This window comes from Ursus arctos, unplaced genomic scaffold, assembly GCF_023065955.2.
Source record: "Ursus arctos isolate Adak ecotype North America unplaced genomic scaffold, UrsArc2.0 scaffold_5, whole genome shotgun sequence".
Lineage (NCBI taxonomy): Eukaryota > Metazoa > Chordata > Mammalia > Carnivora > Ursidae > Ursus > Ursus arctos.
In genome coordinates, this window is record NW_026623067.1 from 65,501,095 (window position 1) to 65,517,795 (window position 16,701).

Consider the following 16,701-nt stretch of genomic DNA (forward strand, 5'->3'; position numbering starts at 1 on the left):
AGGCAGTCTGCAGTTTCACATGCTAAGTTTTAACAGTTAAGAGAAGTGTTTAATTTGGCCAGTGACTGCCAGTGCTACACAGTGGTTAACAGGACCCTAATGTGGAGATGTATCAATCAAGACAAAGCAAGAATTAGAGGGAAATGAGGCAATTCCTCATTAACAGCTAAGTGCCAATAAAAATGAAAAATCAAAATGAAAATGAATCAAAAGGAAATTGTCTGCCTATAAAAATTACTAGGGAAATATGGACTGTCTGCTAAATCATATTGTCATTTCTTTATACTCAGCTCTCCATTAGGTATGAAAAATAGTCCAATTATACTAAAACTTGTCTTGGAAAATCTGAGTACCTATACTGTTTTTTTTTTACGTACCAGCCCCCTCCCTAAGACAGATCCACTTTCTGCTGTTCTCTGCTCTGCTTTGGGCTGCAAAACACTGACCCCTAAGCACGCTGGTCTCCTTGATGAATGGCCTTAGCCAATGACAGGCACCAGTAAGAGATAAGAAAGCAGCATGAGAAAGGACATTTTCCCCCCTGCATTCTGCCTACTTTGGGATTTTTTTTTTTTTTCCTGGAATTGGGTGCACTCCTCTACCACTAGAGGTTCTACTAAATGGCCCTCCCTCTCTGGCTCTTTCTCTCTTTTGACTTCTCAATGCTGATGTCTTTCCTGCCCCTTCAGGTCTATACATGATAATGGATGGCTTCCTGTGTTGCTAGTTCCTGGGGATTCCAACATCATTTTGGGCTTCTTAGTCCTGCCTACCTCTTTGTGATTGGTCTTTTATTAAAGTCTGTTTTATCATGTGAGTTGGATTTTCTTTCCCCATGGGAATTCAGTGATACAGTTCTTTTCTGAGCCCTGAGAGGTAGTTAAACTTACTACTAAATCACAAGGACACCTGATTTTGTGAGGGGGCTAACCCTTTCTCATACTTCTGCAAAAATCAGTGTCAGTTGTGGAAGAAAATGTACTGTGGATTGTAAATACTCCACTTCAGTTCCAATGAGTTCTGGTCATAGTGCTGCCCAGATCACCAAACCATATGCCATTTTTTCTAGGAGCTGAACTTATGGACAAGGTAGTTGGGCAATGGTCATCTCAAGGGGTTGAGAAGGGCGCTGTTGAATGTACAGATAGGGCTTGTGTTAGGAGGGTAGTGTTAGGACGGATGGTCACACATTCTCAGAGACGAGAAAAGTTTGTGATGAAAATGTTTTTCTATCCCACATTGATACTTGAAAATTTAAGTGACACCTCAGAGAGAGTATAAAATCTTACTGCTGGAGGGCGGAGAATTCACGTAGTCCAGTGATTTCTCTTGATAGATAGGAAAACTGAAGATCAGAGAAATTAAGTTACTTTCCTAAGGCTAAATAACTACTTAGTATGGAAGTGGGGCTACAGCTTCAACTCCAAGTCTGTACAGATCTCCTTGTACTCACAATACTGTTCAATAAGATCTTACTGTGGGCTATAGAGTAGACAACATAATGTGTCAAAATTAATGTTAAAAATTATTTATACTGAACAAGAGAAAAACAATTAGGAATTGGTCTTTATATAAATTAATCATTGGATGCCAGAATTACCATGGGGTAGGAGATAAAACCTCAATTTTATCGTCTTACTATATTTTAAAATGGCTTCTGTTGAGGAAGAGAGGACCATAGGTGAACTTCCTAAGAAATAAAAAAATGTCTACATCTCACATATTATATTATCTCCTCTGTAAAGTAGATATTATCATTCATCCATGATGGAGCATGCTGAGTTTCTTCATGAAACCAGAAAGCCCTGGCTCATTCAATATGGCCTTAAAATACAAACTAATTTTTCAGTCATCCTTTAGTTTGAAGTGTGTACACCCAGCCACAAGTTTTCCTTTTCATTTATTTAAGGTCTCCTGTCCATTTGTGGAAATTTTAAACCTACTTTCCATTATAACATACATTCCCTTAAAGTCTAAGCTGTATCATGTGGTGATTAGTTCAGGGTTTTGGAGTCAGACAGCCTGGACTTAAGTACCCCCCTCTGACATTTTGGGAAAATACCAAGTCCATCTGAGCCTCAGGTGCTTGCCTTGAGAGTCAAATGGGGATGATCATAATATTACCTACTTTTTAAGGGTGTTGATATTAGATTTTTTTAATTGGATATTTAAAAGTGTAGTCCTTGTTACAATGCCTGGAGAATAATACATGTGCAATACAAGATAGCTATTATTAGTGAGAATAATGATTTTTAACCACAATCTTCCCTCCCCTCGCTTATTAGTTTCCCAATTAATAAGAAAAAAAAAGTGAAATCTTTGCTGTAGAAACTGTATTTCATTACAGATGTGGTATCTAGCTCAGAGAATTAATTGCTGATAATTTAACCTGAATTTTATACTTCTACACAAATTATAATAGTAGTTAAAGGGCAGAGTTGCCTATTTAGATTTAACATTTTTTTTATTATATCAAAAAACAAAGAGTCCATTGAAAATGTTATCCAGAGGAAATTACCTTTACCTCCTGTGGCTATGGAATTTTTTTTTTCCTTTTTGTTTTATTTTGTTTTTCCTAAAACGAATTCTGTGGTTTAATTTATTTTCATCTTGTATTGAAAGTTTTAAAGGCTAAGAAGAAAAATGTCCCAAAAGGAAAATTTTGGCCTGGAAGATTGAAGGGCATATTTGCATAATTCAGACTGTATTCTTTCTCTCTTCCCACTATATCCAGTAATTGAATAAAAGTTCTATATATTTTTTTTTTTTTTGGTAAATGTTCAACATATGGTTTTTCTTTTTCACTTCCAACAGACTAGATAAAACCAACACAAGACATAACTAACATAACTAAAGCCATTTCAAAGGTAATTTCCCAATAGTTACCAGTTACCGTGGAAGTTTAAAGAATCAGCTTTGAGCTACCCTTTTTAAAAATACTGACAATACCCTCATTTGTTAGTCATAATGATCAATAAGACTATTTCATAAACACTATCAGTAACATAGAATTTTAATTTCATATTGGTTTACGTTGACTTCATCATGAGCAGTTTTACTCTGGGCTCCTGAAACAGAAGTTTCATGTATAATCTCTAACCAGACTGGCCTCTTCCAGTTGGTCAAAACACCAAGTCAGTCCATCGTTCATTCCCAAGACTTCTCATGAGTCTCCCACTATGTTTTTTCAGTTTTAACTTCATCCTCATTCCTATTTCTAAATTTGTACATGTCAACATATAACATCTCTATTATATCTTTACGTATTAGTGAGAAATACTCTTCCCCATTGAAGGTAAGTATGGAATTATTAGTGGTTGCCGTGATGTGAGAACTAAACTTTCTCCTCAGTTTCTGCCAATGGGGTTTGAACCCTTTGTATCACGAACAGTCTCAGCAAGGATTAGGTTCCATTCAAATGTCCAGGAAGACATTTGGTGGCTTGGTTCAGCACTTCTAGGATGTCTTGGCCCAGATTTCTAAGATTCTCTTTGTTTTCACATCATGAGTCCAAGATACATGCTGGATACATACATGAGTCCTGTGATGATTTCCATTTCCTGGCAAAAATATTTTATCCAAAAGACTACTCAGTACTTTCTGCTTGTATCTCATTTGCCACCTCATCTGTAAGGAAGCAGGAAAATAAACTATTTGTAAGAAAAAAGAAGGGAACAATAGGTATTAGTTTGGATAGTGTTTCTACCACTCCATTCAGTCTTAGTTGATGGTAATTCTTCTATTTACACCTTCGATAGATATTAGAATTCTACCAGAGCCCTTACTCAAACTAATTTCCATATTTTCCATTATTCTTATATATTTATTTTCCTACTAAAATCTACTGCCCCATGTTTATAAGCTGTGTTATCCTCAAAACCTTCAAAGACAAAACAAATATAGAACTTCGGTTGAAAAGGAGAAGGACCAAACATGTTTAGTCACAAATGAAACATAAATTGGCAGGGGGACCAAATGCATCCACTGTATTGGATATTATGTGTGCAGTGGGAAATGAGGGATTAATTTGGATACACAACAGATTGCTCTACCAGAGCCCTCAGAAATGTCCTTAGGGTTGCAGGGGACAGAGGTAACTGCTTGTATCTATTGTCCCTTCTGCTTCTTCTGATTTGACCCTGTTTGTGTTTTGGGTTAGCCTGGGTTTTGTGTGTCTGGTAAAGCAGGCCGTAATTCCTGAGCTCTCTAGAGGGATTGGATCTGTCTCAAGTTGTTAAATTCAAGCCAATGAGTATATATCCATGAAAAAGCCAAAACTAATTCCAAAATAACAACAAAAAGATTTAAATAATTTCCAAGGGTCAGAGAAAAACATCACATACTAAAAAATTCACTGTTAAGATGCAATTTTGGGAAGTCCAGGTAAAATGGGAACTAGGTTATTAGCATCAGGAAAACTGAACTGCCTGGATGTAATTAGATGCAGCATTTGCCATACTGGCTTTATGTACACAGAGAGCTATGTGTAATGCTCACTGAGGCTGTGATAGGACAAACATTCTCCTTATACAATAATTTTTAGCTTTTAAAATCTGTAGCAGTTGGAGCTCCTGTTCCACTGGCAGTGTCCTGATCCATGTAACAGTAAGCTGTGTCATGATGGGGCATACAGTTCTGTGCTTACTTGGAAATGTTAGGGACCTTTCATTGGCTTGCCTTTTGATGTCTCTCTGTTACTTCCAGATAATGATATACTTTCCTATCTGAAGTTCTGTGGCCAAGCTCTGGGTCAGCTATTCCATAGATCAGTGCAGTTCAGTGACCGTCATTGTGCTCACTGGAGCAGGTACCATTCCTGCCCTCAAGAAGCTCTCAGTAACAAGGAATTTCCCACAGATACATGACTCTAGATCTCTGAGTCGCCTAGTTTCTTTAGGTGAAAACTTTTTGAGAATGCAGTTATTCTTTTTAGTTGGAAAATGTAACTATCACTACAAGTTAACATGGTTTAAACTGTTCTTAGCACATGAAAAGATGTTCAACATTGTTAGCTATTAGAGAAATGCAAATGAAAGCCTGAACACGCTGAAAAATCAACAGCTTCTGTTAGATCTGTCGGAGAAGTGAGATCATAGGAAAAGCTGCTGCCCTCCAGTATTGGAGAGACAGACAAGCAGGTACAGATAATTGCAACTTAGTGTAGCAGAGATCCACAATCAAACACCTCCCACAGAATCGGTACCTAGGTACAAACACTTGAACTGATAGGCCAGCTGCTGGAGGCTCACTGTGGGCAAGTCTGAGAATGAAAAACTCTGCTGCAGCCCATTGGAAGTGCCCCAATGCTTTTATGAGTTTTTCTCCCAGTTTCTCACAGTGTATATCAGAGAAAAATCCCCTCATGCTTCTGGCAGGAGAAGGGAAAAAGTCACCATTTTGCATAGCCAGAGGATTCTGTTCTTAACAAGGCGTGTCTTTAGGTGAGACCGTTTTCAGAGCCTAACACGCTGAGATTTTATCAGAGCCTATGGACCTAGATGACTTAGGTTGTGCGATGACTCTTTAGATACCGTACCAAAAACATGAGCCGTGAAAGAAATAATTGATAAGCTAGGCTTCAATAAATGAAAAGCTTCTGCTCTGTGAAAGACAATGTTAAGGAAATGATCAAATAAGCCACAGTCTGGGAGAGAAATATTTGCAAAAGACACATCTAATAAAGAATTTTTATCCAAAAATTCTTAAAACTCAACTCTTAAAACTCAACAATAAGAAAACAAAAATCTCAATTAAAAAAGGGGCAAAAAAAAAGCCCTTAACAGAGGCCTCAGCAATGATATACAGATGGTAAATAAGCATATGAAAAGACAGTCCGCATCATATGTCATCAGGGAAATGCAAGTTCAAACAACAATGAATGAAATACCACCACACACCTGTTAGGATGGCCAAAATCCAAAACACTGACAAACAAATGTGAGTGAGGATATGCAGCAACAGAAACTCTCATTTGTTGCTGATGGGAATGCAAAATGGTACATTTCGGTGGTTTCTTGCCATATGATCCAACAATCTTACTCCTTCGTATTTACCAAAATGAATTGAAAAGTTATGTCTGCACAAAAACCTGCACATGGATATTTATAGAAGTTTTATTCATAATTGCCAAAATTTGGAAGCAATCAAGATGTCCTTCTGTAAGGGAATGGATAAACTGTGGTACATCCAGAAAATGATATATTAATCAGTGCTAAAAAGAAATAAGCTCTCCAAAAACAAAACAAAACAAAACTTTCAAGCCATGAAAAGACATGGAGGAAACTTAAAATGCATGTTTCTAAGTGAAAGAAGCCAAACCGAAAAGTCCACATACTGTATGATTACAACTATATGACATTGTGGAAAAGGCAAAACTATAGTGACAGTAAAAAGATGAGTGGTTGCCAGGGGTTAAGGAAAGGAAGAGATGAATAGGGAGAACACAGAGGACCTTCAGAGCCCTAAAACTATTCTGTATGATACCACAGTGGTGATTACATGTCATTATACGTTTGCCAAAACCCTAGAATGTGTAACACCAAGAGTGAACTGTAATGTCATCTGTGGACTCTGGGTGAAGGATGTGCCTGCATAGGTTCATCAGTTGTGACAAATGCACCCATGTGGTGCAGAGTGTCTACAGCGGGGGGAGCTGTGCAAATGTAGGGACAAGGGGTATAGGGAACTGTATTTTCCATTCACTTATGCTGTGAACCTAAAATCGTTCTAAAAAATACAATTTACTAATTAGAAAAAGCCCCAGGGGAATATCACCACACACCTATCAGAATGGTTAAACTAAAAAACGACACGCATTGCTGATGGGAATGTAAAATGATACAGCCATTCTGGGAAACAATTTGGTAGTTTCTTAATAAACCAAAGATGCAATTACCACACAATCCAGCAGTTGCATTTTGCTCTCTTTTCTGTTTATACCAAAGAGAGAAGACAGGTTTACAGAGGAGTCTGTACACAAGGAGTACACCAGCTTTATTCCCAACAGCCCCAAATTGGAAACAACTCAGATGTTTTACAATTGGTGAATAGCTAAACGTACTGTGGTAGATCCATAACATGGAATGGTACTCAGTAAGAGCACTGAGAACAGCATGTTATAAGCAGTAACCTGGGTGAATATCAAGAGAATTATGCTGAATGAAAAAGCCTATCCCGAAAGTATACATATCGTATAATACCGTTTAAGTTAATGTTCATGAATGGAGAGCAAATTAGAAGTTGTCAGGGTTTGAGGAGGGAGTGGGGCATGAGGGAAGAGGCTGCAGCTATAAAAGTACAACAGGAGGGACTGAAGGAAGTGTCCTGTTTCTGACTATTGATATCAGGATCCTGGTTGTGATCCTTTACTATAGTTTTGTAAGATGTTATCATTGGAGAGGGTGCTAGAGAAATGGTACACAGGCTTTCTCTGTGCCGGCAAATCTATAATTATGTTAAAATAAAAAGGCTTAATTAAATAATGTAAAACAAAAAAAATGATTAAAGTTTTACAGTTTATTTCTTAACAACAGCAACAGCAACAAAAACCCACAACTGTCCTCAGGAGCTATTTGGCTTTCTTTCTAGTCAAAGGGCTCCAGCCTTTCCTATGTGAATTTTTTGAGTCTGATTGTCAGAAGAAAGAGAAAGCAACATGAGGGAGATGAAAAAAAAATAAAATAAAAAGGAAAGCACTTAAATGTCTAGATCATTTTCCATTATTTCAATAAGTGCAACTATTACAAAGCTATAAAAGAATACTTACTAACTGGAAAAATTTAGGTATTAGTCCATTAAAACGGAACTAAAATATATCAGTATTGTAAAATATTTATTAATATTCACAAATTCATTCAGCAAATCTTGCATATTCCACAAAAAAATGCACTGAGCCTATCTGCTCCATGCATTGGGGGTAGAACAGTGAGCAGAAAAGCTCCCTCATGGCACTCACAGTATATTCATACATGGATTTATCGCCCTTTTCTTTCCTTTAGCATCATTATATTCAAGTTTTCAATAAGTATTTATTGAATACTGATTCTATGCTCAGTACTCCGAAAAGTTTCATATGGGATCCCAAGGACATATTTTATGTAGTTTGTGACCTTAAAGTGATTATAATTTGGGTGGAGGGATAAGATTCTTGAACACGTAATAAAAATCAGAGAACAGTAGAATATAGGGTATATGTCTGCGTTGTTACAAGTTTTCACATCTGAGACATGGCTCTGGATGGGCGTGGGGAATGGTTAATCCTGCTGGGTGTGCCCAGACACCTCACAGGTCAGTCGTGGCAAAGGGAAACACAATCTCCAACAGTTGACTCTTGGCCTGAGTTTCTCTCTGTAGCCAATGTCTCACTGATTCTTCAAAACCACTTTTATTGTTTGAGTCATCTTTGCTGTGACTGTGCCCCTCCTAGCTGATACTAGTGTTTCGTTTCAGTGGAGTCTGTGTATTTTCTGAATTTAAATCGGCTGAGTCTGAGCCCAGCTTCGCTGCAGCATTCTTTACTCCCTTTCCAAAAGAATTGGTAAAAGCGTTTGACCCCTTTTATGTGTTAGTGACCCACTGAGCACATTAAAACCCTCTCTGTAAGTAAACCTAAGGACAGCCCTGGAATTCTTTTCCCAGCACTGATTCTCTAGTGGCTGATAAAGACATTCCCTGAAGCAGTTATGACAGCCTGGAGAGGCACAAGCTGTGGGGAATGATGTGTTTCCACAGTGGCATATGAAAGGGAAGTCTTTCATTCAAGGTTGCAGAAAATGGCACATGTAGGCAAGAGTGTAGGACACCCTGCTGATAATGCCATTAAAAATCCTTGTTATAGACTTTCAGAAATAGAGCATTACTGCTTGGCACAGGCATCACCATACATTGGAGAGAAAAAGATGACATATTTTATTATATAGTTTCTATGTATCCTTTCTATTTAGGGGATTAAGAGACATTTGCCTCCACCTCTGTTAAGCATTCACGAACTGAGGCCTTCTCATTAGCAAAAAGAGACATGGTTTCTATTGGCTCTCAGGACCCTAAGCACTTTCACGTACTTCCACAACTCACAATTCCATGAGACCATAATTTTTTGGGCATTGTTCAGTGAATGGGTGGAAATTGTTTGCAGTGAGTCTCACTCAGCAACTCGGAGTGAACCGCTCTGTGTTCTGTTTTGTCCTAGTCTATGGAATAAGCCTTAATAAAATTCACATGCCTAAGAACTGTGGTTGCCTGTGAAACTATTTCATCCAACAATGAAATATTTGGATTGGCTGACGTGGACTACCAGCTGGCTAAACATTGGTAAAGCTGGGTGTATTGAAGTGGTGTCATTAGGGAAATTGGCATACAGTTCACCGAGATACAACATTATAACAAGACTGTGTCTAGCAAATAATGGGAAATATTGTAAGAGGGAAGGTGAAGCCTCAAGCCTACAATGTTTATAAAGTGCTTTGCAATTGCAAATGGGTTTTCTAAAGAGTCATTTTTCTCCCTTTCAAAAGTTTACTTGTATATCCAACATCATGATACCCTGATATAAAAGTAAAATGTTCCTTTAAGGAAATAATGGTGGTTTGTTAGGGGCCCCAGACCAAATTTCCCAAGAGACCATCTTACTGTTATTGTTTAAGTCATATTGACCTGGGGCTCAGAAAATGCAATCTCAGCAGCACGCTTTATTCTCCTTACATGTTCACTGTCTCCCATGACAAGCCTTCAGGGTTACAAAAAAATGTACACTGAAAACTCTCATTGTTTGTTTTTCCTGAAGTTCCCTATAAAGTGTCAGTATCTTTGAAGGGGTTTTCCTTGAATTGAACTCCTGAGGTTGGAGATTTACCAGGTTGATTTAGGAGTTTGAAATCCTGCAGTGTTTCCATAAAATGAGGATTTACAGTTCATAAATACAATGACAAAAGTGTGAAGATACATTTTTGTTCTTGAAAAACTATTGGAACAAAGGTACTTTTCATAAAAGAGCCCAAGCACTGCCATTTCCTTCAGACAAAAATCCATTCTGGCTATGTGAAGTGGCTTTTTCTTGCCAATTGTTTAAGATAGTCGTTCCTCCCCCACCGCCTCCCCTGTCCCCCCAGCTTACTTCACTGCCCACCACTTCATGGGGAGCCCCTTCCTCCTGAAGGGGCACAGATGAAGAGAGGAATTGAACTCTGGGACATTTAATCCATGACAAGCATTAAGAAATGAAAGGAAAATGTGTGGTAAGGTAGGGCACATTCCTCCTATTTGCCTTGTCCCTGCCTGGGTTCAGCTTCCAGATCACTATCGTCTGGTTCTGATATTTACTTTCAGATGGTTAGCTACATTCTCTTTCATATACGGCAACAGATGACTTGGTTATTAATTGGCATTAAATTGTCTACTCTGGCTAACTATTTGGGGAAAGAAAAATATGCCGTGCTCTGGCCTTATACAACATTATAGGGAACAATAAGGAAATTGTGTCACTAATGGATCTTCTCAATAGATGATAGAAGTGGTGTGAGACTGGTACTTGCATAGTTCTGTGGAAAAAGGCCTGGGTTGAATAATAGCAATGGATTCATGAGCCTGGGGAAAATCTCTGGACTTTCTTTCAATTTAGTTGTAAATTGAATTGACATGATTTCCAAACTGAGGATAAATGTCGGCGCTTACCTTGAGGTTAAAGAAAGGACAGCCTTCCTTTCTTTATCTCAATTTGCTTACTTTATCCCAGTTCTCCATTCTGATATGACTAAACATTTTGCTCCATAAATTTCTAGTAACCCAGAAGGAGGGAGGATGTGTTGTGTCCACCACCCCCTTGATATTGATGTTTAAATGTGAGAAATTGTGTTCCAGTCCTGGATTCACCACTGACAATAATTTATTGTTCAAGCTGGGACACTTTGAGGGTAAAAGCTTTGCTCTTAATATTTTTACCAGGAGAACAGGCATAAACCAAGACTGTCCTTGGAAAACTGGGATACATGGTCATTCTACCACTTACTGTTTATTTGTGCAAACTAATTCATCTCCTTAAGGTTGTAGTTCCTCACCTATAAGAGGGAAATAACAATAATAATAATAATAATAATAATAATAATAATAATATAAGAGGGAAATAACAAGTTCTCTGTTATAGGATCATTGTAAGAATATAATGAAATAATATATGTGCAAGTGCTTTGTGAACTGTGAACTATGAAACCATATACAATACAAGTGAAATCATGATAATATATTCTATTAGCTGTAGCTGGAGAAAACTCTCAGAGAAACATCCCTGTAGGTCTTCTGGGTTGAGAGCAGAGATTTGAAAGCAACAATTGAAGATATAAACCCAGATAAAATTGGGGTTTCTAAGGGAATATTGAACTAAATTAAGATGGGCTATTTTTGATAGTCTTTTCCTTTAAACCAATATAATTTTTAACAAGAAGTAGACCCTAATATGAGAAGAGGATTGTGTTTGGGGAAGTGTTAGGGAATGTTGAGGGTCCTGATGACACAGAAGGCTGTACCTTTGTATATTTAGAATCTGACCTGAAATATAAAAGTCTGACATTTTGGAGAATTAACTTTGCTGGAGATTAAAACTCAAGGACTCTTAGCCCTTCTCATGTTGTAATTTGATGTTTTTTTGGCCTAATTTTGCTGATCAGCCTCAGGCCCTCCACCTCATTGTGGCGTTTTTTGTTGTTGTTGTTTTTTGTTTTGTCTTGTTTTCCAGAATAAGAAGGAATCAGGATGACTTTTATACAGCTCCTACCCCCAAGCTGACAACCGTGTTCATGGTCCATGTAGTCCCACCCCCCTGAGCCATCTGCTCAGCCTACTGGCCATAGTTCTCCATTAAGCAACTAGAAGCTGGTCATTAACAAATACCTTCTGTTGGCTTACATGACCATGACCAAGAAACCTCGACTGGCAGTTTGAGGTCATACAAGACACTTGACTTTTTTATGTTTTTGTAAGAAATTCAACTCATAGGCACTACCATATGAGCACTATATATGTATTGATTAAATAATACTAACGCAAGGTCATAGACAAGTATATACTTGTCTAAATGACCTCCAAGGAGGTCATTTATTTGTTTATTTTTGCCAAATAAGGAGGTTCTAGCTGTGTAAGCATCCCTTTAAATCATCCAATGGGTATCTTGTAACATCTTTCAAGTAGGAAACAGGGCTAGTTAGGTGATCAACAAAAATGTGTGTTCCTTCTCCTTGGAAAGAGCTGAATCCTAGGAAGCTGCTGCCAACCTAGGATCTTGATTTTCTGTCAAACTTGGCATAGGTAGGGACTAGTCTCTAGTTCTTGACCATGAAACATGATTAGATGTGAAGGTACTTTTCTCCAGTCTCATCCCCATATACTGGTTGAATCAGAATGTTCACAAGATTATGGAGGAGGGAGAATCCACAAAGTGAAAGAGCTTGAGCCTGATCCTGAATAACCATATGGAAGGCTGCTAGTCAAGGAAATTAATGTGAGTGAGAAATATAGCTTTGTTGTGTTAAGATTTGAGGGGTTATCTAGTAGTGAAGTTGGTGTGATCTTAATATAGCTAGGCACTGGGGTTTTATTTGTAATTAATTTGTTTCACAAAATATTTGAGATAACCTATAAGATTACATAAATTTAAATAGCAAAAAAGGAATAGCAATAGAAAAACATAAATTAGAACATAAGCCAAGATCAATGGCAATTTAGAGCAGAAATATTCCGGCTATACATGATTATAAAGTAGAGCCACAAATTTGGCTCTTTAATTTCTGGAAACAATGCAATACTAAAAATGAACTTTAAAGGTATATGACTCATATTGTTCATAAGGAGAAAGCGTAACAATTTCTGAGGCAAGGCAAAAAATGTCCCGACACTTCAATTTGGAAAAAAAATGATGAAATATCATATAGAGAATACTGAGTAATAATGTCCTCAACCACATCTCTTAGTAAACATAAATAGTGAAATTTGTAGACAAGTTTCTTGTAACCTATTGGCGTCCACCACAGGGGAGCTTGTCAATGGGATTCTGGTAGTGGTGACTAGTTACAGAGATAAATAGGACATATACCTTGAACTAGAGAAACTCAGTTTCTAGTGGGAAAGAAAGATATGTCACACAGTAAATGACAATACAGAGTGATAACTACTGGGAGAGAAGTATTAATCAGCATATTCTAGACAGTTCTATAAAGTTTTCTTTCTTTCCTAGAAGCTTCAAAGAATAACAGCCATGTTTTTCTTGGTTTTATTTATTTTGTTTTCCAAGATAAGAATATGGGACTTTCTAGATATGGGGTTACTCCTACAGCAGTAACTCAGAAGTTTCTGCTCACTGACTGTGGAAACAGCACTGAGGGAACATGAGTGGGGTAGGCAGAGGCTGCAGAATGGTATGGGCTTTGGATTACGAAGCTCTGGGTCTGAATTCCAGATCTCACATTTATTAGCTGCCTAACCTTGGACAAGTTACTTCACATCTCTCAGACATATTTTGCCATAAAATGAGGTAATGATTTCTAACTCAAAGATTATGTATGTGGAGAGTCTGATAGTTTATCTAATCACAAATATATCCAGCCACTTAAAATGCTTCTCTGGATAAAAGATGATAAACTAAGCTTTACTTAAATATTTTCCCAAATCCTGCTTTCGACTTCTTTTTAGAGAAGTACTTCTTAGCATCCCTTGAATCTCTGCATGTATTCTTTGGTCAGTTCAAACCCAACAAGTGTTTCTCCAACTGTCCTCTTCAGATCAGCTGCATAAAAATTTCTGGAAGGATTCCTGTTGACACTTGCTCTTGGGCTTCACTCTGTATTACTGAATCAGAATGTCTGGGGAAGGGCAGGGAAGCTGCGTTTTAAACAAATTCTCCTGGTAATTTTATGAACACTGAAGTTTGAGAACCTTTGCCTTAAACTATTTTAGTGAGAATGTCTACTGGCATTATAAACATTAAGATATAATAATATCTTAAATCACCAAAGAAGGGTCATTATATATTCACTGTATTTTTTTTTTTTTTTGGCATGTGTTTTAGGGCATTTTGGGCAGAACTTTATTTTAAAATCCTCCCTTACCTATTTTTAAAATTTTTATCACTTAAATATAGTAGATATACAGTGTTATATTAGTTTCAGGTATACCACATAATGATTCAGCAATTCTATACATTACCCAATGCACATCAGGATAAGTAGAGTTATAATCTGTCACCATACAATGGTATTACTGTATTATTGATTATATTCCCTATGCTTTATTTTTCATCTCTGTGGTTTATTTTATAATTGGAATTTTGTTCCTCTAAATTCCCTTCACCTATTTTGCTGATCCCCTCACTCCCCACCTTCTCACTTTGGCCCCGCTCTGGCAACTACCAGTTTGTTCTCTGTTTTTATATTTTATTTTAAGTCTGTTTCTGTTTTCATTTGTTTATTTGTTTGTTTTTCAGTTTCCACATATAAGTGAAATTATGTGGTATTTGTCTTTCTCTGAGTTATTTCATTTAGCATAATACCCTCTAGGTCCATCCATGTTATTGCAAATGGCAAGATCTCATTATTTTTTATGACCGTATAATATGCCATTGTGTGTGTGAGTGTGTGTGTGTGTGTATACACACACACACACACACATCTATCTCACATCTTTATCCTTTCATTTATTGGGTAGGTTGCTTCTATATCTTGGCTGTTGTGAATAATGCCACAGTAAACACAGGGGTGCATATATCATTTCAAATTAGTGTTTTCATTTTCTTTGTGTAAATACCTAGTAGATATTCACCATATTTTTGTTTGAAGGCAGGAAGTTTCTGTTCCCATATTGTTTTAATATTGGTATTAGATATAAGGTATTAGAATATAAACAGTGATATAATAAGCAGTCACAAAAAGAGTTGATGATTACAAACAATTGAATTTTCAAAAATATTAATATGATGCAAAGGATGCATGGAGATTATTATACATAAATAATCTTCATAAATTGATATAATTCATTTTACTTTTTTACAGCCACATTTTTAGCCTTCCTCCTTTCTTGGCTAAGTCTCCAGTACCTATTAGAAGCATCAATAGGCTCTTTTTCTTGATATCATGTATAGCTAATTCATATCATTTACACTGGTGATTATACTCAGTTACTAGATGAGAGGACCTGTCCTTAGCAGTACCTATTAGAAGCATCAATAAGCTCTTTTTCTTTATACCATGTATAGTTAATTCTTATCATATACACTGGTGATTGTTACTAGATGAGAGGACCTGTCCTTAGAAAGAAAATTTTTAAGACTTGAGGCTGCAGATGAAAGAAATCATTGTATGTCTCAACCACTCTACTGCCCCTGGCCTCATAAACCAATTTCTGATCACTTCTATATTTGCTAACAGAGTTACTTCAGATATGGATTCATAATCCATCTCTGAACTATTCTTCATCACCATTCTGCACATGATGACCAAGTCTAATAAACCCAGTGCTGAGTTGTATTGAGTTACAGAACTTCTTGTCACAAAACATATAGGCAAGAACACAATGAGACAGCATTTGCAAATACTAAAGTAAAATATTTGAACCTAGAATTCTAAACCCACTAAAAATATCCTTCAAAAATGAAGGCCAAATCAAGACTTTTCAGTCCAACAAAATCTGAGAAAATTCATAGCAAGTAGACTCTAATAAAATATGTTAAAGGAAGTTTTTTGAGGAAGAAAGAAAATGATGCCAGATGAAAACTTGGATCTTCACAAGGAAGTAAAGAGCAGCAGAAATAGTAACTATGTATGTATGTTTTAAGATAGTTTACTTCTCATTTTTAGTCTTGTTAAAAGGCAATTGACTAGATAAAGAAAAAATAATAGTGTTTTGCAAGGTTTATAATATATAGAATTGAAATATAGGTCAACAATAGCATAAAAGAGAAGAAGGGGGAATGGAAGTATACTGTTATGAGTTTCTCACAATATACAGAAACTGATATATTATTGGAAGGTAGACTGTGATATGTTAGAGATGTATACTATAAACCTTAAAGAAACTGCTAAAGTAACACAATGAAAAACTATAGCTGAGACAGTCAACAAAAGAAATGAAATAATATCATAAAATACTCAATACGAAGGAAGACAGAAAAGATGGGGAAAAAGGAACAAAGAGGTTATGAGATAAATATATATCAAAAAGAAAGATGGTAGATTAAACTTAACCATATTGATAGCTGTGTTAAATGAAAATAGCCCACACCCCTCTAGTAGATGGCAGATACTGTCATTTTGGAATAAGAAAAGCAAGATCCAAAGATATGCTGTTTAAAAGAATTCTACTTTATAAATAAAAACACATTTTAAAAGTAAAAGGATAGAAAAAAGACGATGCAAACAATTTAAAAAAATGTAACAACTCAGCATTGCTATACTAGTATTAGACAAAATAGAGTTCAGAACAAGAAATATTACCAAGGATTAATAGGGACATTTCATAATAATAAATAGGTCAATGTATCAAGAAGGAATAACAATCCTAAATTTATGTGCACCAATTGAAAGAATGTCAAATTTCATGGACTAAAACCTGATAATACTGAAAACAGAAATAGGAAAATCCCAATTATAATTGGAAATTCCAACATTTCTTTCTTAATAATTTTACAAAACAAAAAGAATAATTGAGTAAGGCAAAAGAAAGCAT